Source organism: Meriones unguiculatus, chromosome 11 (assembly GCF_030254825.1).
Source record: "Meriones unguiculatus strain TT.TT164.6M chromosome 11, Bangor_MerUng_6.1, whole genome shotgun sequence".
Classification (NCBI taxonomy): Eukaryota; Metazoa; Chordata; class Mammalia; order Rodentia; family Muridae; genus Meriones; species Meriones unguiculatus.
Genome location: NC_083359.1, coordinates 38,294,621 through 38,316,672, shown reverse-complemented (window position 1 = coordinate 38,316,672; position 22,052 = coordinate 38,294,621).

Here is a 22,052-nt window from a genome sequence, read left to right as displayed (position 1 = left end):
AGCATTGACAGTGCAGCAGAAGCCAGAGGCCTCAGAACAGACCAATGACTCAGTGCAATGAACAATTGCAAGTAAAGAAGTGTGGGCAAAAGGGTGTACAATGAGACACACTGTGACGCTCTACAGCTTTCATGATGAGGTTTCATGATGAGGGGAGAATGAGGAGAGAGGTGTGTGAGGTGGGAACTGGGAGGAGAGAAAGGGGGCTTCGATCAGGATGTAAAGTGAATAAATAAATAAATCTTTAAAAAACCCTGTTTACTAAAAAAAAAAAAAAAAAGCCCAAACACAAAAATGTGACCAGGTCGGTACCTACACTGCGTTAACCAGCATCAACCCCCTCTGCTAGGTTGTTTGGGTTTGATCACAGCACGATCAAAGTCATGTACCCAAGATAAGGTAGGAAAGCCAGTGCTCTGTCTGTCTGACCCCAAATGTCAACAAAACCCGGACTAGATTGATTGTGGCAATGTTAAGAAAACAAGGCCCATGGATTCCCGTGACTCTTCAGAACAGAGTACACGCCCATCTCGATCCTGATTCTCCAAGTCTTCAAGGGACCACCCAGAGAGAAACAGAAAACTATAGAGTGTGGCACAATGCTTGCTGGGATGATCCATGAGGTCACCTGACAGACATGGCTGGCCTCAGCTGCAGAAGCCTCTGCATTTCCTCTGAGGGACACTGGGATTCCCTCTGCAGCCTGCAATGGTGGGGGGCAGTGCTGAGGCATGTTCTAGAGAAATGGCATCCTGGAATTTCCAGCTGCTTAGGAACTACAAAGGCCAGGCTGGTCTACAGAGCAAGTTCCAGGACAGCCAAAGCCACACAGAGAAACCCTGTCTTGTAAAACCAAAACAAAAATAAAGAGGGCCTCTGCTTCCACATGGGGCTTAGGAAGAAAAGAAAAGAAAGGAAAACAAAACAAAACAAAACAAAAAACAACAACAACAAACCAACCAAACCAAACCCACAAAACTACAAGGGAAACAAGTTCAATAAAGGATCATTTGACAGTGGAAGAGAGAAATGAAAGGGTTTTAGAAAGACAGATGCACAGTGATGATACCATGTGTAACAGTTCATTTCCATCAACCTGGCCGGATTGAGAAGCACCCAGGGCATTAGTGAGGCACACCTCTGGGTGTGTTCATGGGGGTAGGAGACCTCCAGAGAGAATTAACTGAATGAGAAAGACCCTTACTGGATACCAGGGGGGCACTTTCCCACAAACTGTGGAAGAGGAGAGATCCCCTTGTGAGGGACCAGCCCCTCCCTCTGCTTCCTGCAGCTTCCTGCTGTCACACAGCGGCTGACAGACAGGCCTTCCTGCCCCTCCAGACTGCAACTCCAGATCCATGAGCCAAAGTGAACCCTTCCTCCTTTAAGTTGCTTTTTGTGGGGGATTTAGATACGGCCATGAGGAAAGGGAACAGATATGTGGTGATTCAAACAGTAGTCTGAAGTAGCTGCCTTAGTGCCAGGCACAGCAAACCCCAGGGGAAGAAAAATGGCTAGAGAGAATGGGAGGCTACCGACTCCCTAAGAAGGTGCAATGATCTCAGATCTGTATGACTGGAAAGTAAAGCTTCTACGCTCGTGACCCCACACCTTAAGGGAAAGGAGTGCCATGCCGGACTCAGTTACAACTGCAGACATCAGTGCAGCTGGGATGGATGAACGGATGGATGGATGGATGGATGGATGGATGGATGGATGGATGGATGTGGCTAACAGAAAATCAGCAATGATACAGTACGGGATCCACTTCAAGACCACTCATGAATTGGATTGGAGAAGCAGTAGTCTGTCTTGTGTATTTGTTAGCAATATCCCTGCATTTACCTATTCGATGCCAGTAGTATCTTCTTCCAAGTTGAATTGACCAAAATAAATGCTTCCGGAGTAAATAGCCTCCAGCAGAAGGCAGAAAAACGGTCAGTTACAGGAAAACTGAAAGTCATCCCTCCCCACCCCCTAGCCCCCCGAGCCAGTTCAGGCTAGCACAGTGGTACCTGTCAGTCCAGAAATGCCCTAATTTCCCAGGAGCTGAGAAGGCGGTATTCAGCTTCATCTTGATACAGACAGCCACCTAGGAGGTGGTATGTAAAAGAGTGAACCTCCCCTCCCCGCAACCACACATACATTTTTAATTCCCTCTATCTGCCCAGTAATACTATGATATCAAATCAGAGAAAGACAATATAAGAACTTCGGTGGTCAATAAATCGCAAAATCTAGGTGGTAGATCTTCAGCAAAACCCTAAAAAGATACAATAGATCCAGAAGAAAGACTACCATGAATAAATAAGTGGGCTTTATACTAGAAATCCACTTGACTGAGAAAAGCGATTTGGTAAGACTTAACATCCAAGGGCTGGAGAGGTGCTGGCCCAGTGGTTAGCAGTGCTTACTTGTTTTGCAGAGGGCCTGGGCTCAGATGACCCGCAGATGACCTTCAGTCCTCCCACAACCCCTGCATGCACACAGTCCACATCTATTCACACAGGTACCTACGCATACACAGAAATTTAAAAGAAATTAAAAATCTGTTCACAGTAAAAAGAACTCTCAGAAAATTTGGTATAGAAGGAAAGCAAGGAGACACAGGAATGTGCAAGAGTTAATTGTGTTTCTTTGTGTTCATGATAAAAAAAACTAGAAGCTAAAAACTAGAAGCTAAATGTTTTTTAAAAAATATCTACAACATCTTTCCAAAATGATGGAATTCCTTGTATTGATTGGTCCAGCAAAATTTGTACAGGATCTAGATGGCAAAACTACAAAATGCTAATGAAAGTATCCAAAGAGCCAAATACTTGAAGACACAGTGGAGCTGTGAGTTGGACTCTCGCCACTGTAGCAATAATGGCAATTCTCTAGGAATTGATTGGTAGGTGAAATTTTATTATAATCTTCAGTAGGAGGCAGAGGCAGGTGGATCTCTTTGAGTTTGAGGCTGGCCTGGTCTACAAAGAGAGTTCCAGCCGTTACACAGAGAAACCCTGTCTCAAAAAAACCAATAAATAAATTAAAATATAGATAGATAGGTAGACAGATAGATAGACAGACAGACAAATAAATAAATAGAAGAAAGGGGCCTGGAGAAATGGCCCTGAAAGTAAAAGCACCCACTGCTGCAGAGAGGACCTGAGCTCGGTACCCACACTCACGTGGCAGTAACTCCAGTTCTGGGGAATCTATCTGATGTCCTCTTTTGGCTTCAGGTACTAGGCATGTACAAAGGACACACATGGAATTTAGAAAAATAAAATAAAGGAAGAGAAGACGCGCTTTGGGCTCTGAGTTGCTTAGCAAGACATAACATGTGTTTGATTAAGGACTCACATTGAGCACAGAAGGATTCCTAGAGGCCACAGTAGGAAAACGACTTACTGACCGTGAGGAAGAAAGAAAACAAGGTTAAAGCCAAGAAGATGCTTCGCTGGAGAGGACAGAATGCCGATAAGTATATTTAGGACAATTCAAAACCTTTGGCCATTTCAGTGCCTGAAGAGGACATAATTATGTCCTGGAGCCTTTATTTGAATGACTCAATTAACTACCTACTGAAGAGGTGATATTTTAAGTTAGTAAAATAGGTAAAGATTAAATGGAAGAATCAAGCTTGAAGGCAAGTAGGACTGGTTTTATAGGTAAATTCACCTACTTCTTAATTTTGCCCATATGGAGGCAATAGTGTAAAGAGGACAAATGCTATAGATGGAAACAGATCTGGACCTTTGAGTCCAGCTGCAGCTCCTTGGAGGTCTCAAACAGCTCACAGCCCCCCACCCCTTTTTTTTTGGAAAATGACAGATGCCTGAAGGTCTACACGGCAGTCTTCGCCCATGGTGTGCTGTTCGGGGGTATAATAGAACTCTGGGAAGAGGGAGATAATGAAAGACCATCAAGTCCTTGGAGACCTGCCCTTAGAGTGCTTTTAGGACTCCAGTCCCTACCTCTCTTTCTTAGCTTCCTGGCTGACAAGGTGCCAAACACCCTTACCATGACTCCCAGCCCCAAGATTGTTCATGGGGCTTACTGATTATGGCGTGGACCTCCAAAGTTATCTATGAACGAGCATTCTGTGTGGTGACAGAAGAAGACTAACACAGTAGCAGACTTTCTTTTTTAGATATTTATTTTTTTTTTATTTTAACCAAGATTGGTTCCTCTCAGCACATGTATTACTGAGATAAGTTTCCTTTTTCTTTATCACCATTTCATTTCAAAATAATAATAACCATACATGTCAATGTGTAGAGCTTTCTGTGTGTGTGTGTGTGTGTGTGTGTGTGTGTGTGTGGAGTTCTTGAGTTGACATTGGACACCTTCCCCATTCATTCACCACTTCTTTTCTGAGACCCGTTCTCTCACTAAACCTGGATGAAAGAACCTCCCCTTCTGAACCTGGAGTTTGCGGGTTGGTACACTGCCTGGCCACTGAGCCTTTGGGGTCTTCTCGCTGTAACAGGCCCCAGACCTCAGCACAACTGATGCTAGGTTAGAGGAACCACTCTGACCTAAGGACCAAGCGTGTAGACACCAACCCCTGCCAAAACTGTACAAAGACCCAATCCATCATCACCCTGGGTTTTAGTCCCTCCATGTACTAGCCTTGCTTTCTTGACTTCTGTATCTCCACTTATTGCGACTGTTCTTGCTAATTGCAGTGCATCAAACCAGGGTGTGGGGTTTATGCTTAAAAAGGCAAGAATGACAAGGTGTGGGTTTGCGTGATTTGGGCAAATTCTCTGCGGTCACTGGCTAGTGAGAACAAAGGCTCTACTTGGCTTTAAGCATGGCCTCGTGTCTCTGGCGGTACTCACAACACTGTCTTCACCTCCCAGTGTGGGATTAGAGCTGTTAGCACAGCTCTACTCATGTTTTTTTCGTGAATACTGGGGTCCCAAACTCAGGTCCTCATGCTTACCTAGAAAGCGCTTCATCCCCTGAGCCCAAGGGTCTTATGAGTGAGGATTTCAGATGAGTCTTTGTTTGAATTTCCTCTAGCCTCATTATGGTGTTATTTTACAATAAACATGTTAGAATTGATCAAATTATTTTTTTGTAATTTCATGCTAACCGCTAAACTTATAACAAACCATTTTGTGTAATGATGAGCATTCTGGTCACTATAAGTAAAGTATCTTCAGAGGGACAAAATACCTAACAGGAGCAGGGGATTGGCAGGGCCTGACCCAGAGCTGGGCACCTAGGCACAGGGACCCATGACACGAAGCAAAGGTGGTGCTGACCTAGGGTAGGGCCCATCATCAAGGGCCGCTTAGCTCACTGTTTGGGAAATTCAAACTCAGATCTCGTGGCTCCATGGGTTTGGGTCTCTGGCGAGTGTAGTGTCTTGTGATAGGATGGCATTTTGGAGACAGTGCTCACATCACAAGCCAGGCACTAGAGAGGAAGACATGTGGTCAGGAGCACACACTACCCCTTGAGGGAGCATCCCCAATGATGTTAGAGCCTTCTTCCAGACTCACCTCCTAAGGTCCACGGGCCTACGGCATCTAACCACCATCCTGTGATGAAACCCTTTACAGATGGACCTCCTGGGGACACATGCTCAACCCATATCCGCCTAGCCTCTGGTAATGACTTCCCACTGCTTCATGGTAGACAGGATGCGGAAAAGGCAAAAGGGTGTTGGCAGAGGGTGAGCAAGAGAAAGTAGAGGGAACTGAGCTATCTGTGTAGCAGACTGCTTTTGGGAAAAACTGTTCATGCTCATGGGAACGACACTAATTTATTTATAGTGATACCCCATGATCCAAGTACCTCTTAAAAGCCAAAATACCTCAGTCACTTTACATTGCCACACATTTCCATCATGAGTTTTGATGGGGACAAGTCACATTCAGGGAAGAAGACAACATGGCAGTGAAGAGATTTGTTGGGTAGGGAGAAGAAATGGACTAAAGTGAAATCATGACATTAGATAGGGGCAGATTAATTAGAGGGAGATTTGAAAGGAAGAGTCATCAAGGGGTGTTTAGAAAAGGCATGAAGGAGGTGTCAGGATCCTGGTGGAGTATGCAGCCATTTATTGGATGACGAAAGGCAGGACAAAGAGCAGTTGTGAAGTAGACGCTCTCTTAGACCATTCAGGATGTCAGCACGGAGTACCACAGCCTGGATCCCAACAAACAGCACAAATCTGTTACTTGTGGCTTTTAAGATTAGTAATTCAAAATCATACCAGCATAGTGGGGTGCTAGTCACTTGTTTTTTTGTTTGTTTTTAATCAGGTCTTGACTTCATTTCATATCAGTAAAAAATTAATTAACTTTACATCTTTTTTAAATTAAATTTTTATTTTTTATATTAATTACAATTTATTCACTTTGTAACCCAGCTGCAGCCCCCTCCCTCATTCTCTTCCAATCCTACCCTCCCTTCCTCATCTCCTCCCATGACCCTCTCCAAGTCCACGGATAGAGGAGGTCCTCCCTTCCATCTGACCCTAGTTTATCAGCTCTCATCCGAACTGGCTGCATTGTCCTCATCTATGGCCTGGAAAGGCTGCTCACCCATCAGGGGGAGGCGGTCAAAGAGCTAGCCACTGAGTTTATGTCAGAGACAGACCCTGTTTCCCTTACTAGGGCACCCACATGGAGACTGAGCTGCCATGGGCTACATCTGAGCAGGGGTTCTAGGTTGTATCCATGAATGGTCCTTGGTTGGAGTATTAAGTTTACATCTTGATCACAGCCCCCTTCCTCTTCTCCCAGCCTACCCCTTACCCCCCCATTCTCCCCTCGTCTCCTCAGAGAAGGAGAAGTTCATCCATGGGTACCAACCTGCCCCGGCACATTAAGTTGCTGCAGACTAAGCACATCCTCTCCCATTGAGGCCAGACAAGGCAACCTAGGTAGGGGAATGGGATACAAAGGTAGGCCTCAGAGTGAGAGAGGGAGGAGTCATGCCAGTTGTTAGGAGACCCACATGATGACCAAGCTGCACATCTACTACATATGTGTGGGAGGCTTAGGACCAGTGACACATGTTCTTTGGTTGGTGGTTTAGTCTCTGTGAGCCCAGGTTAGTTGACTGTGTAGGTCTTCTTGTGGAGTCCTTGACCTCTCTGGCTCTCTCAGTTGCACCCCCCCCCAGCTCTTCCATAGGACTCTCTGAGCTCTGTCTAATGTTTGGCTGTGGGTCTCTGCATCTGTTTTCATCAGCTACTGGGTGAAGCCTCTCAGAGGAGTTATGCTAGGCTCCCGTCTGCAAGAATAGCAGAGTCACAGTAATAGTGTCAGGGATGGGTTCTCTCCCATGGGATAGATCTCAAGTAGGGCCAGTCATTGGTTGGCCAGTCCCTCAACCTTTGCTCCATCTTTGTCCCTGCACATCTTGTAGGCAGGACAAATTTTGGGTTGCAGGGTAGTTTGGTGTTCTTATTCCTTCACTGGAAGTTCTGATGGCTCCAGGAGGTGGCCACTCACCCCTTCCCCCTACTCATCCTCTCTCCTACCAAGTTCCTTCCCTCCATCCACCTCTGACGCCTATTTTATTTTTCTTTCTGATTAAGAGTCAGGCATCCTCCCTTGGCCCTCCTTGTAGCTTAGCTTCTTTGGGTCTGTGGATTGTAGCATGGTTATCCTGTACTTTGTGGCTCATATCCACTTGTACATACCGTGTGTGTCTTTCTGGGTATGGGTTTCCTCACTCAGATTGATATTTTCTAGTTCCATCCATTTGCCTGCAAATTTCATGATGTCTTTGTTTTTAATAGCTCAGTAGTATTCCATTGTATAATTGTACCACATTTTCTTTATCCATTCTTCAGTTGAAGGACATTTTTTAAAAAGAAGAAGAAAAATAGAGAACAAGGAGAAGAAGAAGAAGAAGAAGAACAACAACAACAACAACAACAGAAGTTCTGCCTAGGTAGGGACCGCTCAGGTCCCTATGATCTCAGAATCATAAAGGCCCAATTTCATGACATAATCAGCTCTCCAAAGACCCACCTCCAAACACCATTCCAGAGAGAATCTGGTTCTGATTTTAAACTTGTCTAGTTAAGTAAACATGAAGTCCGGAGGAGAGACTGTGAGTTCACTTTTGGATGTGCTGAGATTCAGATGCGTTTATGCTATCAAATGAAGCAAGCAAGTAACCAGCTCCATATATGGGCCTAGATTCCAGAGGAAATCTGTCATCGAGATATAAAGAGTACTTCGTGTCTCGGTGATATCAGAAGTCAGTGGGTGTTGTGTGAATGTTTCCTAGGGAGATTAACAAACTTGCATTCATCCTAGACAGAGAACCAATATCAGAGAAAAACTAACAAAAACAATTCCACCCACCCTCACTTGGGGAGCCAGTGAGTTTAACTAGGGTTACTCCCAGGAGCAAGGGGAACTTACCAGTGGCTACATGGCTGAACCTGTCTCCCAGCAACTGTTGGCCGATTACATAATCCATAATCGTCAGGGAGGAGCAGGTCCTCTTAAGCCCCTTTCTCCCAGCAGTCATTACTTACATGTATCCTTAGGGAGAATTTAGGCCCAGCAGTGATGGAGCAATAATGGGCCCAGTTTTGTGCCCAGTGTGGGTAATGGAAGCTCTGAGAGTTCAGGAGCATGGTGGGCAGATCACACCTGAGCATGGTGGTGTTCTGCAGAGGAGGTGTGGCCTGCAACAGAGCCTGTGGTGGATGCATTGTCCAGTGAGACTCCCTTCAGGACTGAAGTTTATGTTTCTCGGCTTCTTACTGGTAGCTTCCAGGTCTTGACCCTTTTTGATAGAAGGCCTGAGATGAGAGCCACCTTGCCCAAGGCTTTGAACCTAGAGAAGGGCATCCGCCTGCATCTCAACCCGGGATAAAGGAACAAGGCTTCATGCTTACTGTGGGATGGGCTAGGAGCTGTCTTGAGACTGCTGTGTGCCTTCCCTTCCTGGCCTTTCTGAAGTGCTGTGTTACATTTCCTGTGTTTACAGCTTCTTACAGCCGACATTTTGTGAAACCTTTCCATTTAATTGAGCTTTATTTTCTAAGACACACCAGGACGCCTTTTTTATTAGATGATACACCAGTGTGTCATTTAAGAAGAAAATGGGCTCTCGGCTTGTCACATTTATGGATTCCTAGGCAAAATTCAAAAACTTTCTCAAAAGGCCTTTATTCTGATCAACTTATGTCTTTCTGAATAGACTCCTAGAGCTTAATTGGAAGGTTCTTTGTAAGTCATCCTGCTTGGATTAAGTTAGCTGACTCTCACCCAGAGGGCTTGCCCCCCTCCCCCTTCCCTCTTGCTTTAGGGAATCGCCTTCTTCATCTTTTTCCAGGCGGCAGGAAGAGGATCTCTGGCCAGACTTGCTGCCTAGCTATTGCTCTTTTTTTCCCTTTACCTCAGAAGTAGCCCTGTCCCCTCCCTCTTTTAAGAAGAAAGAATCTCTTGCTTTTCATAGCTTCCTGGCTTCTGTTATTTGAAATTTAAATACAGAGCACCCAGTGACGGTGTGAGCACAGCTTCCTTTTATGGTCGCCTCTGGGAGTTTCTCGGAACAGATTTGTGAAGAGCTCAGATTCCTATCAGAATTTTCCATTAGGAATAACGGTCTAAAGCCAACATCGAGGTTTATAATGAGATATGCAAAGTGCGCATATTGCCCCTTTGATGGGGGTTTCCCTGTACGTGGAAATAAAACACTAAAGCGTACGCTATCAGAAACCGAACCCAGAAGCATGCAGAGCCTTTGAAACATACATATGTAAAATAATTATTTTCAGGTAGCATCATGAGCAGCCATCTGGAAAAAAAAAAACCCACATTAGATTCACTTTCCTTTCGGCTTCCAGTTCTGACAGGAGTGTGTCAGTAACTGGACCTAAAATCATGGAAACACGCATCAGTGAGAACAAGAGTGGGGCTTAATTTCTGAGGTAACACCAGCCAACAGGTGAAATAGGCGGGAAAATGAGGGGTGATCAAGGAGTGCTGAGGGTCACGATGAACGTGGGAGGAGACAAAAGGTTTCTTCCATTTTCGAGGCTGGGAGATGAGTGTCATTCCAAGTGCTTTTGACATATTAAGCCAGGTGAAGACATACTTCAAAAATTATGTGCACATTCCATACTTTTGGAAAAATAGTTTGTATGAAATATGAGGGGAATAAGGAATTATGGGAATCAGAGAAATTGTGACAAGTATCAGACAACACAAGGTCACAGGAGTTACTTTAGGAATGTCATTCTATTCAAAAGATTCCTCATGATGTAGTCAAGAAAGTTCCGGCTCAGCAGTGAAGAGCACTGCCTGCTACTCCAGAGGGCCTGAGTTTGGTTCCCAGTACTCCCGTTGCTTAGCTCACAACTGTCTGTAATTCCAGCTCTAAGGAATTCAGTGTCCTCCACTGGTCTCTGAGGGACCCACACACACATTGCAGAAAAACACAGGTACATAAAAATAAAACAGACTTAAAAAAAAAAAAAACTAAAAGAAACGAAGTCTGAGTGTAAAAGGATGAGAAGAGCAAATGCAAAACCATGGAAATAAGGGTTTGAAATAAACTGTCGGATGAAGGATAGTTAAACCCAAAACATACTAAAAAAGACCAGTGTGAAGACAGGGCACTGGGAAAGCACATGCCAGCGTCATAGCTCAACGCAGAGGTGTTCAGAGCAGTGGTGAGAGCTAATGGCACATGCCGCATCCATTTTTGACAGGTCAAACATATAACATACTGACAGGGACTCAGATTTAGATAATGTAAGTAACAAATACGATTCAATATTTATACATGAGTCTATAGCAGATATGATTTTGCCTCATGTTCAGAGAATATTAATAGGAATAGTTCATATTTGAAGCTACAAAAATATATTCCACAGAGAAGAAAATTATATACATTAGCATGTCAATAAAATCCAATAATTTAACAATTAAAAACAAAGTAAATCATTTTACTCGACATAGAAACAAATATTCAGCTATAAAATACTTCAAAAATAATCATGAAAAGATAGAAATATTCAGAGGCAAAGCAATATCATTAATTCTTTCAAGTGTAAAATAAACAAAAAATAAAGAAGTTATTTGATGTAAAAGATTAAAAGGAGAGCAGCAGTTTCAACATACCTGAGGCAATCAGGAAGATGAAAACAAATTTTAAATTGGATAATATAATTAATACTAATACCAAACTTAATGCAGTTCAATGATGAGGTGGTAGTTATTTTAAGAAACACTGTAAGAAACGGATATTAACAATGAAAATGAACCTCTACCTGGATGTACAAAAGAATTTCCAATGGGTAGTAGATGCGAACACCATGTCAGTGGTCCGTTGCTGGGACAAAATACATGGGAAAATCACCACAAATCAGGAAGGATTTCTTTTCTGGCTTATGGTTTCAGTCTCTGGTCACTTGGGACTGTATTTTTCTGGGACAGTTATGGGGCAGGCCATTGTGGCAGGGCATGGTGGTCCAATGCCACTCACCAAACTTAATGGAAAACATGGCTATAAAAACAGGTAGAGGCAGTCGGCGGTCTGGAATTCCAGCACTTGGGAAGCTGAGGCAAGAGTGCTGCAAATCTGAGGCCAGCCTGGGCTACATAGTTAGGCTTTATCAGTTAGTAGTGACAGGAACAGTGTCCTGTCCTGTCAGGGATTGTTAGAAGCACTTTCTATGCTTCAGCTCATCTAGGCCTTATAATCACTTGCTGTGGTGAATATTATTCATGTGTTCAGTTTACAAAAAGGAGATTTACGTACAAAGAGATTAATAACTCATCCAAGATCATAAACACAGTGTGGTAAAGATTCAACCCCAGGTTGTCAGTGAAGCATTCATAGACAAGAAAGACACAGGGAGGGCATGGATGGTGGAGGGATGAGAGTGACCAGAATGTATCATATTCATTATGAAATTAGTAAATTAATAAAAAGTTAAAAAAAAAACAACTTCATCATCCCAAAGAATCAGAGACTTCCTCTCTAGTGCCGAGGAAGATCCTGACGGTCTCAAGAGGAGCCCAGGGCCTACTTCCAACAGAGGGAATGACGTTTACAGGACAGAGGCAACCCTCATTCAAGCCACATGGTTGAAATGGGAAAAGGCTTTATGTGGAAGGTAGAAAGAGAACACTTAACAAAACTTGGGACAGTGCGCTGAGTGCTTTCAGAGGAGCCGGGTTCAGCGCATAGCACCCACAATGTGGCTCATGACCATTGGTGACTCTGTCATAGAGGCAGGCAAAACACCCATACACACTAAAAAACAACAACCAAAACAAACAAACAAACAAACAAATATGAATGAATGAATAAGTGAATGAATGAAAACAAACTAGATGGGCACTGGCCTGGGAGAAGCACAAAATGACAATTCTTTTGAATATTAGCTGACATTGCCATGTGGCCTTCAGCAGCAGGAACAAGAGGATGTCTGTTGTAATCAGTCCTGCTTTTGCTTTCACTTGTAATTGCTCAACCAATATTGTTTTTGTGAGCTTGGAAATATTGACCCTAACAGTCGTGAGTGTGCTATATCAAGTAAACGTAGTTTCCAGTCGGACAACCTTTCCCTTGGAGAGTGGAGCTGAGGCTATGTGTCATCACATATGAAGGAAGTAGAAAGAGAAAGCTGTCCTGTTTCTTGTCTGCATTCTTCCTAGCCATTCTCTGAATGAGAAGGCCCCCTCCCCCTCAGCTCATACATTTGCATGTTCAGTTCCCAGTTGATGAGCTGTCAAGGAAGGATTAGCAGAAAGCTGGTGCAAAGGCAATTGAACTAGGGCTCCAAATCCAACTCCAGCGGGAGGCAGACCCTGGCAGCTTTGGTCATGTGGGTAGAGTAAAGGATGCAGAAGTAAAGGCGTTGTGGAATCTGGGGAATCATCCTTCACTGCTAAAGAAGGCTGCTGAGGGAGAGTCACTGCATGGAGGCCAAGAGTCTTGGGGTACCCGCCAAGGAGAGCTGTAGACAGGGAGTGAAACCAGCCCAAGCAAGCCTGAGAGGATTTGGAGATCTGAAGAGCACTTTGACATCAGACAGGGAGACACAGTTTGGAGTTTGCCCTGCTGGGTTTTGGTCTTGCTTTGGTCCAGTATTTCCTCACTCTGCTTCCTTTTCCTCCCTTTTGGAATGGTAATGTATATTCTGTGCCATTATGTGTTGAAAGTCTGTGATCTGCTTTTTGATTTTGATTTTACAGGGTACTACAGTGAAGAGATTGCCTTGAGTCTCAGAAGAGACTTTGGGCTTTTAAACAGGATTGAGACTGAAGGACTATGGGGGTTTTTGAAGTTAGACTGAATGCATTTTACATCATGATATGTCTATAGAGCCTATCTATAGGGGCCAAGGAGTGGAATGTTGTGGTTTGAATGGGAATGGCCCCCATAGGCTCATACATTTGCATGCTTATCAGTCCCCAGTTGATAAACTATTTGGGAAGGATTGGAGTGTGTGGCCTTGTTGGAGTAGGTGAAGCCTTATTGGAGGAGAAGTATTACTAGATGTCGTCTTTGAGGTTTCAAAAGGCCACACTAGGCCCAGTCTCTCTGTCTCTGCTTGCTGCCTGTGGATCAGGATGTAAAACTCTCAGCTTCTTCCTGCCTGCTTGTTGCCATGCTTCCTACCACAGTGATCATGAGCCCTCTGAAACTGTAAGCAAGCCCCAATTAAACGGTTTCTTTTAGAAGAGTTGCCTTGGTCACTGTATCGTCACTGCAACACAACAGCAGCCAAGACACCAGTCTATTTTTGTCATACGTGCCATGGTCAGAGATTTTAGTCTTCCTGCTCTGAGCAGGAATTGGAAAAGCTGTATCTGCTCCCCTTTACTGGAAACATGGTGCCGTCCAGCACAAGTCAGGAGTAGATCTGTTAGCTTCCAGGCAGTTCCACTAGGCTCCTCTCAGGGAGCCTGCCTCCATGACCTGCTGCTGCTGCCTGGTACACCAGGCATGTGCCTGCACCCCAGTCCCCTCTCTGTTCCCAGTGTCCTCTTCTTGCTTTCTGTCCCCTGTGACCCCTTTCTCTCTTTCTCTGCACCCCTCTTCTCTGCCCTCATGGCTCTGCCTCCTGTCTGTCTGCCTGTCCACATGTCCACTCATCTACATGTTCTTCTCCAGCTCCTCACTCCTCTCCCTCCCCCAATAAACCTCCTTCTATCAGATCTGTTGCATGGCATAATTTCCCAGAGGCACACCTTGGCATGGGCCTGCCACGGTACTCCTTGTGGTATTATATTTCATAACATTTGGTTCTGTGACCTCAGGGGTGTCTCCTGGTGGCTGGCCACCCTGGGGTCCTTTCCAGCGCTACAACTACCCACAACAAATTTGCTTTCTAGTCCACTGATCATTAGGCACGTCATCCAATACCAACAATTGGTGAGTTCTCTAACTTGGCTTAAATGCTTCTCTGAGTCTGATCATTTCCCTGGATGAGACTGTTTTTCCAGCATGGTTTCTGCTTTGTTTTGCTTTTTGCTCTCTTGGGTTCTTTCAAAAATCCTGGCACCACGTAAACCGTGCCTGCTTGTGCTTTCGACACCACCCCTATCTGGGTGAATGTTGATTTACCAGGACAGCTTGTGCCTTCTTAGTTTGGGCTCTCCTGGGTTCCCTGAAATGCCTGGGACCCAGGCTTGAGACCCTCTGTTCCTTGTCCATTGGAACTGTGTCTACACCCAACTTCTTAACTTATCAAATCTAGCTTCAGTCTACCACCCAAGCCACTGGGGGTGGAACATGAAAAAATTCTTTCATTCCTTTTTTCTCTCTTCAAGCCCTTTTTCTTTTTGTCTGGTGTCCTTCCCCATTCTTGTAAATGTCCTGCCTTTAAGTATGCAACAAGTTGGAACCTATGGGACCAGGGACTGTAGCATGTACACACACCTTTTCTGCTGCAGAAGCTGCTCTCAAAACCACTCCAGAGGTATGTACGAATCATTTGTCTATGAATTTGATTCCAAATTCTATAGTCTGATTCTTCCATGTGGCTCTGGATTTTGTAGCCTACCCGTGTGGACTGGCTTGTCCATTCCCCAACTCCTGCAGCCAGCCTGCACTATGCCGAGCTCACTCTCAATTCCTTCATGGATTCAGATGTTATTATAAATTGGCACATCTGATTTCTAAATTCTCACCATCATAGACAAATGATTCCCAAACATCTTATATCTAAACTTGCTCTGCTCTATGCTTCCAAAGTCTCTCATCTCTAAGGCTCTACTTTCCCACTCTTAATCTTCTGATTTCTTTTCACTCTGCACTCAAAACAAAACAAATCCTTAAGATAGAAGGGGAGGAGGGCCTCCCCTGTCAGTTGACTAGGAGATGGGCATAGGAGGAGAAGAGGGAGGGAGGGATTGGGAGATTAGGGAAGGGGCCACAGCCCAGATGCAAAGTGAATACATTGTAATAAATAAATAAATTTAAAAAGGTCATGCTGTAAACTCTTATCTAAGGATTTATAATTTGCACTTTGGGTATGGTTTAAAATTTATATAATCTACAACAATATTTGGCTTTCAACTTAAAAGCTTATAATTAGAAATCTATACATAAGTATATATATATATATATATATATATATATATATGATTAAACTTGTGTTTAGGGTGTATATGTGTGTGTATGTGTATGTAACTAAAATACAACTTTGTATGTAAGTAACTTGGCTTTAACACTGTGTGTATATGTATATGTAATTTGGATGTGACTCATTTTATACACATACACATATTAGGAAAAAAATTATTTTAAATAATCATGTTGGTCTCCTTCATCTGTGCTGGTGACCTCACCAGGATGTAAGTGGCCACATGGCTTGCAACCAGGCATGTTACTTCACCATCTTATGATGATGACATGGTATAAAGAAACAATTACAAAACTTTTTGGCTCTAATGAACTCTGTTTATTATTGTATCTCCTTTTAGATTAAGAACGCAAAAAGTTTCATATTTTAAATGGGTATGGATTTTTATATGTTGATAGAAGTTCAAAGTTATATATTTACAACATACTATCTATATATGTGATTCAACCCTGGTTTAAAATATTCATATGATGATAAAATTTCAAGGTTATAAAGATCTATGCAGATTAACCAAAAAAAAAACAATTTAAAATATATGTCTAACTACTTATGTCTTTGCTAGTGCATGATCACTGCAGGCTTGTTTCTGACTGTTCTTGAATGTATGAATAAATGCTGTTTATTTCCTCTGCCTCCAGCACTGAAGCTCAGAATTTACCTCTGGGCTTTCTGGCCACTGGATCTAATATAATAGGGATTTGAATGTTATTTAAATATGAATAATATTAAAACTGTTTTACACTGTTCTACTGCTGTTTTATACTATTCTATTTTATTGTTGGCTCTGAAAATTGGTTATTGCTCACTCCTTTTCGGACCCAGGTATATTTTTTTAAAGTTCAGGGTAAAAAAATTAAGAGGATTATTGACTTATAAGTTATTGGATATGGTTAAAATCTGTAATATCTATATAACAAAAAGTTAACTTAACATTCCTAACTCGGGATTAGAAATTGAAAGAATGTGCCTAGATCATCTTGAAACAAGCTACATGACTCCATTCTGGAATATAAACAACAAGCGGCTACTTGCCATCTTTGCTATGGGATAAAGAAAGTGGAAGTCATGGCTTCACCATCTTGACTAAGGGCAGCAACCCGTCACATGAGCTAACCAAGAAAACATGTCTCCAAAGATATTTTTATGTTCTATAATGATACACCAATACAAAGGTCAGAAAAGTTCCCAGTCTTTTTATGGACTATGTTTATGGATTAAAAAGTTTTGATACTGGAAGAGCTTCAGTTCAAAATTGTGATTTAAAATCTAAACCTAATAGGAACAGAACCTAAAGTCCTAGTCTCATGAAAGCTACTGAATTATTGTAAACTGTTAAAGATAATTAAGAAATGCAAGGTGGTAGTCAGTAACCTTATAAATGATCAAATCCTTTAATGTGTTCAGAAATATATTTGTAGTCATGCTGAGTGCTAACGTAATTAATTTCAGGAATAAGCCTTATTTAGCCTACTGTTTTATATTTACAAGGTACAGTTTAGAGCTGATAACTAAAAACAGATAAAGACTGTTTAACTCTGATATGCTTGGTAGTTACTAGCCCTCAAGCCTGTAAGGACTTGCTGAATATGGTATTTAAGCTGTTTAATTTTATGATGACACACAGACTCCCAAATCTTAACAGTGATCCTCCAAGGTCTCCAAGAAGATATAGGTCTGTTATACCTGGTTCGCAAGATCCCCAAAAGACCACCAAGAGTCAAGTATGTGGCAAAACACACAAAGATCTTTATTCGCAGTCGAGCTGGGACTCACAGACACCAAGGCATTGGTATCCAATAGAGAGTCCCAAGCTCTGGATTGTGGATGATTTATAGGTCCCAGTCTCTCCCAGCACACCCAAAGCAGGGGGATTCCAGCCTGGTAAGATTTTAGTGGTTAAAACAGAAAAGTGAAGGCTACCTTTCAAAGACTGTAGCAGTGGGAAGGTGCCAAAACCATGAGCGGTTCCAGCTTTCTTTGCTCTCTCTCTTGTTGGGATGCGGGGAAGGCCGGCCTTGGGTAGTCTGTGCTGCTTTCAGGAGCAAAGCTATGAGTTGGAACGAGTTGGAGAGCATCATCGGGGCCAGTTTCCTGCTAATGATATCGCTAATGAGCAGCAAGGTCAGCTCTTCCCTGCAGTTGGCTGAATCTACCTGGATTGCCTAGCAGCAAGGTCAACTGGCCTGATATGTTTTGAACGTTTTAGCTCAGAAGACACCTAATTTTTAATTCTCTGGCCTCTCATTCCCCCCTCTGACAGGTCCTTTGAAGCCCCAATCATGGGGCTTCCTGAAATGTAGACTCTCTTACCTCAGTGATCGGATAGAGGGCCTGATATTGAGTTCTCATGATCATTAGCTGGATTGCTCTTAATCTTTGTCTAATAAAGGCAATTGATCTATTTAATATGCAGGGGCCAAGGGTAAGTATAAGTAACAATATCAGCAAGAGTCCTGAAATGCAGATAATAAGGTAGTAAAACCAAGGGGAAGTATTAAACCAAGATTCAAACCAGCTTTGCTCTGCTTTTACTCTCTCTCTCTCTCTCTCTCTCTCTCTCTCTCTCTCTCTCTCTCTCTCTTGTTTAGCCAGATTTTCTCTAACCTTTGCCAAGAACTCTTTGACTATTCCAGAGTGGAATTTTTCTTTGAGGGCTGCACGGAGTCCTCCTTGCCAGAAGAATGACAAGTCTAGGCCCCTCCTATTTTGTAACATAACTTCTGCCAGGGAATCAACATTTTTTTTCCTAAATGGCTGATTGAGTTCTCAAGGTATTGAATAGCTTTATCAATATCTGCCTTTAATCTGTTATAGATCTGGCTTTGTACAACTAGTATTGCAATACCAGTTAAGAAGGTCCAGCTCTAGCTAAGAAGGTCCCCAAGATAATAACTAATGTCAGGAAGCCCCTTTTGACTTAGTATTTCAGCCTATTAGGTTGGATAAAGGCCAATGAATTTCCCTTCTTCTGTAACTATTTCAGGCTGATATTGGGATGGAGATATTGGGGATCCAGGAAGGCTGAAAGGCTAGTCAAAAGCTAGGTAATGAGGCACCATGTAATTAGTGATACAGTTGAAGAGACAGGGAGCCATCACATCAGCTGGATTGGTTTAATTCAGCTTTCAGCAAGTCCAGATTTCAGCTTGTAATCCATAGCTGATCCCTGAATGGAGTCTGTCAGTCAGGTAAAAATCTGCTGAGACAAATTCAGACTAGAGACAAAAGTTAAATTTTGTCTAGTAAATGGGGAAAGCGAGGAATCCCAAGACCAAGGGAAAACCTCATCTGGAGTCTGTTTGAGCTATGCCAGATCCAGGTCTTAAGACTTTTTAATTTCCTGAAACTTTTAGTTTCCAAAAAACGTATATTAGTATCACCATTGTATTGAGATCCATATTTTAAAAAAAGCAGGTAACAGGGATCTGCAAGACAGCAGGAGTAGATTCATGCCAGTAAGACCTAGTAAAAGCTATGGCTTTAGGGTCAGAGATACACATATTATACAGAGATGCTTTTAGCATAATTAGAAGCTCCTTTAAATCTAACTCCAGAAGACAACCAAAGAGAAATTAAAATCTTGAGCTTGTGACTGGATAATAAGCAGTCATTAGCTTATCAGAACTCTATTAATCAATGTTGTAACTCTGAACTTCTGAAATCTTATAACAACATAAGCATAACAATAGCATAGGGGCAGAGAAATCTGAAATATCTCCCATTTTTAATATGCCTTAAAATATTTTTATATTATTATAATTTGTATTTATATATCTTAAAACATATTTTATCCAGTGTTTTACCATAAGATATAGGCAGTTAACATGAGGCCTGTGAGGAAGGCAAATCTGTTTGCCTTTCTAAGTAAGAGATCTAGTACCTAGTAGTTCTGACTAGCTAGTGAATTGACCAATGAACTAACAGTGGATCTAACTGTCTGCTCTTTAGCTGCAAAGCTATCATTAGCTTAGCTTAGCCATCAATGTGATTAGAGACCTAAGGAGGATAAATTATAAGCTAAATGAATCTATGTATCAATCAAAATGGCAGAGATGACTACTCAGTCCATCAGTCACCTAGGCAGTTGTCCCTGGCTCCTGTGGTCTCATGGCATCACAAGCAGACACAGTCTGTCCATCAGGCACAGAAGGTGAGAAAAAGAAGAACATGAGAGATTGGCATCACCTTGCCTTCAGCAACATGAAACAATGACTCTCCAAGTGTCCATAGTTTTGTCCACAGGTTAGGCTGGGTTCTAGTGGTGGGTCAGTTGGGGCAGTTTTTCCCAGTGGTTAGCATACCATAATCCAGAGTTGAAGTCATCTGTCATTGTGCCCAAATCTTCTCAGAGACCTTGAGGAGCTACTGCCAGGATTTTGGGACTCTTTGTCATAATAAAACTTACATATATTAGATGCCATATTCATCAGATCTCTGACATGCTTGAGGACCAGCATGTCTGTCTCTAGTTATCTGCTCTAAACTGCATCCTGTAAAACATGATGTTATAATCTCTAATTCTGGCATATTCCTTAGAAAAGTGTTTTAGGACCATTTCTATTTTAAATAAATCTATACAGGCAAACTTTGTAGTTACTCATCCTAGGCTTAACTTTGAAAACATAAACAAGAGGTTGGTAAAGCTCAATCTTGTAACCAACTATAGTCATTAGAATACTTTTAAATATATTTCTGAACTAAAATCAAAGCAAAACTTTTAATCATACAGTTCATAGCGGGGCTGGTAAATCTTGCTGATCTTACCATAGCATATTATTAAGACTGAACAGCAAAAGTTTAAAGGACAAAAGTTTTACTTAGTATTAAACAGAGAACTGAACATAGCTGGCAACCCTCAACAAAGATGACGGTAAAACCATGGCTCCATCCTTTTTATCCCTGAACCAACATGGTGGCCAGCCAAGTTTTGTTACAGGCCATGCAGGCAATTTAAAACATAGCCATTAGGTGATGGTGTTGCCTCCCACAGTACAGCACTGTGGATCATTTACAGTTTCCCGTAACCAAGTTCTAACATTGTAATCATGTTTTAGAACCAACGATAGAACATAACAGTATAGAACAATTTTAAAACTGTATTTGGACTATTCTGGCCATACCAAACCTATAGACCAGAAAGAAACAGCATTACTTCATTTATGTAGGAACTGTCAGCCAGGCAAATATTTCATATAATGGTTAACAATGACTTGAACTGATCATCAGTGTAACCCTAGGCTCCAGTCCTCTTCCTTTCTTTAAAGAGCATAAGCAAACATTTTACACTGAAGAATTATCAGCCTTTTTAAATGAAGAAAACCAACTGGGATTAATCTAATATGGTCAAAATTTCAACATATTTTACAGTGCCTTTTCAAACCATTATTTGCAGGTATGAGAAAGCAAATACAAGTCCCTTGGCTTTTTATACATACTCTGACCTTCCATAACATTCTATACACCTTCAGGTTAGGCTTTTTCTAGCTCTGTTTCTCTGGTTTAACCAGACATTTTAGACAAGCTATTCTTTCCTTTTCTTCTTTTTATTATCCCATTTTCCTGCCTTCTCTCTTCCCAGACAATATAAAAACTTCCATTAAAATCTTTCTCATTATTTTTTAAGTTATTTTATGGGTTTTTACCATCCTGACATGATATATTGTAAAAACTGCAGTTTTCTTAATTGGTCAAACAATATGGCTTGGTTTCATTTGATAAAATTAATAAAATAAATATCAAGGTCTTTTGACCTTCCCCAAAGGGTTGAGAAACTGTTCCAAGTTCTTTGTTAGACTATCCAAGTTCATTATTTTTTTAAATATCTGATAAACTTTAAAATGTTTCATAACCTTAAACATTCAAACATTCTCCAATATATTTTGCAATATTAAGATAAAGTACCTTTTTAAGAGTGAAGTCACAGAACATAACCATAGTTTTTAGAAGTCAAAACCAAATTTTTTATTTATCAGTATAAACAATTTAGTGTTTCTTAAATCAATATCAATAAATTATTTTCTATCAAAATCAATGTATTATTTTGATATTATAAACTTTGGCTGCCAGCAAGAAAAGTTCTTATATACAAACACATGGAGGTACAGCTCTAATGTCTCACATAAACAGAGTTTCAAACCTTATTTTTTATAAACCTGGTCTTAAGACAGGAAAGAAATTATGTAAAATCTTGTCCCAATTTATATTACCTTTGGAGACTTGTTTTTTAGTGGGCTCATGCCATTTGTTGTTCAGAATGGCTCCAATCCTAAGTTAAAAGTTTAAGTTAACGTTTTTTTACAACTGTTACAGATTTTAAACATACATAACAATAATAATCTATAACTGAGACATACATAACATAGTAAACTTATATATTCAAAACAGACAGACAAAATTTTTCCTATCACAGAAGCGGAGAAACTGCGGAGGGAGGTTGCCCCTTTAAGAGCTGCCTGCCTGCACAGAAGCCTCT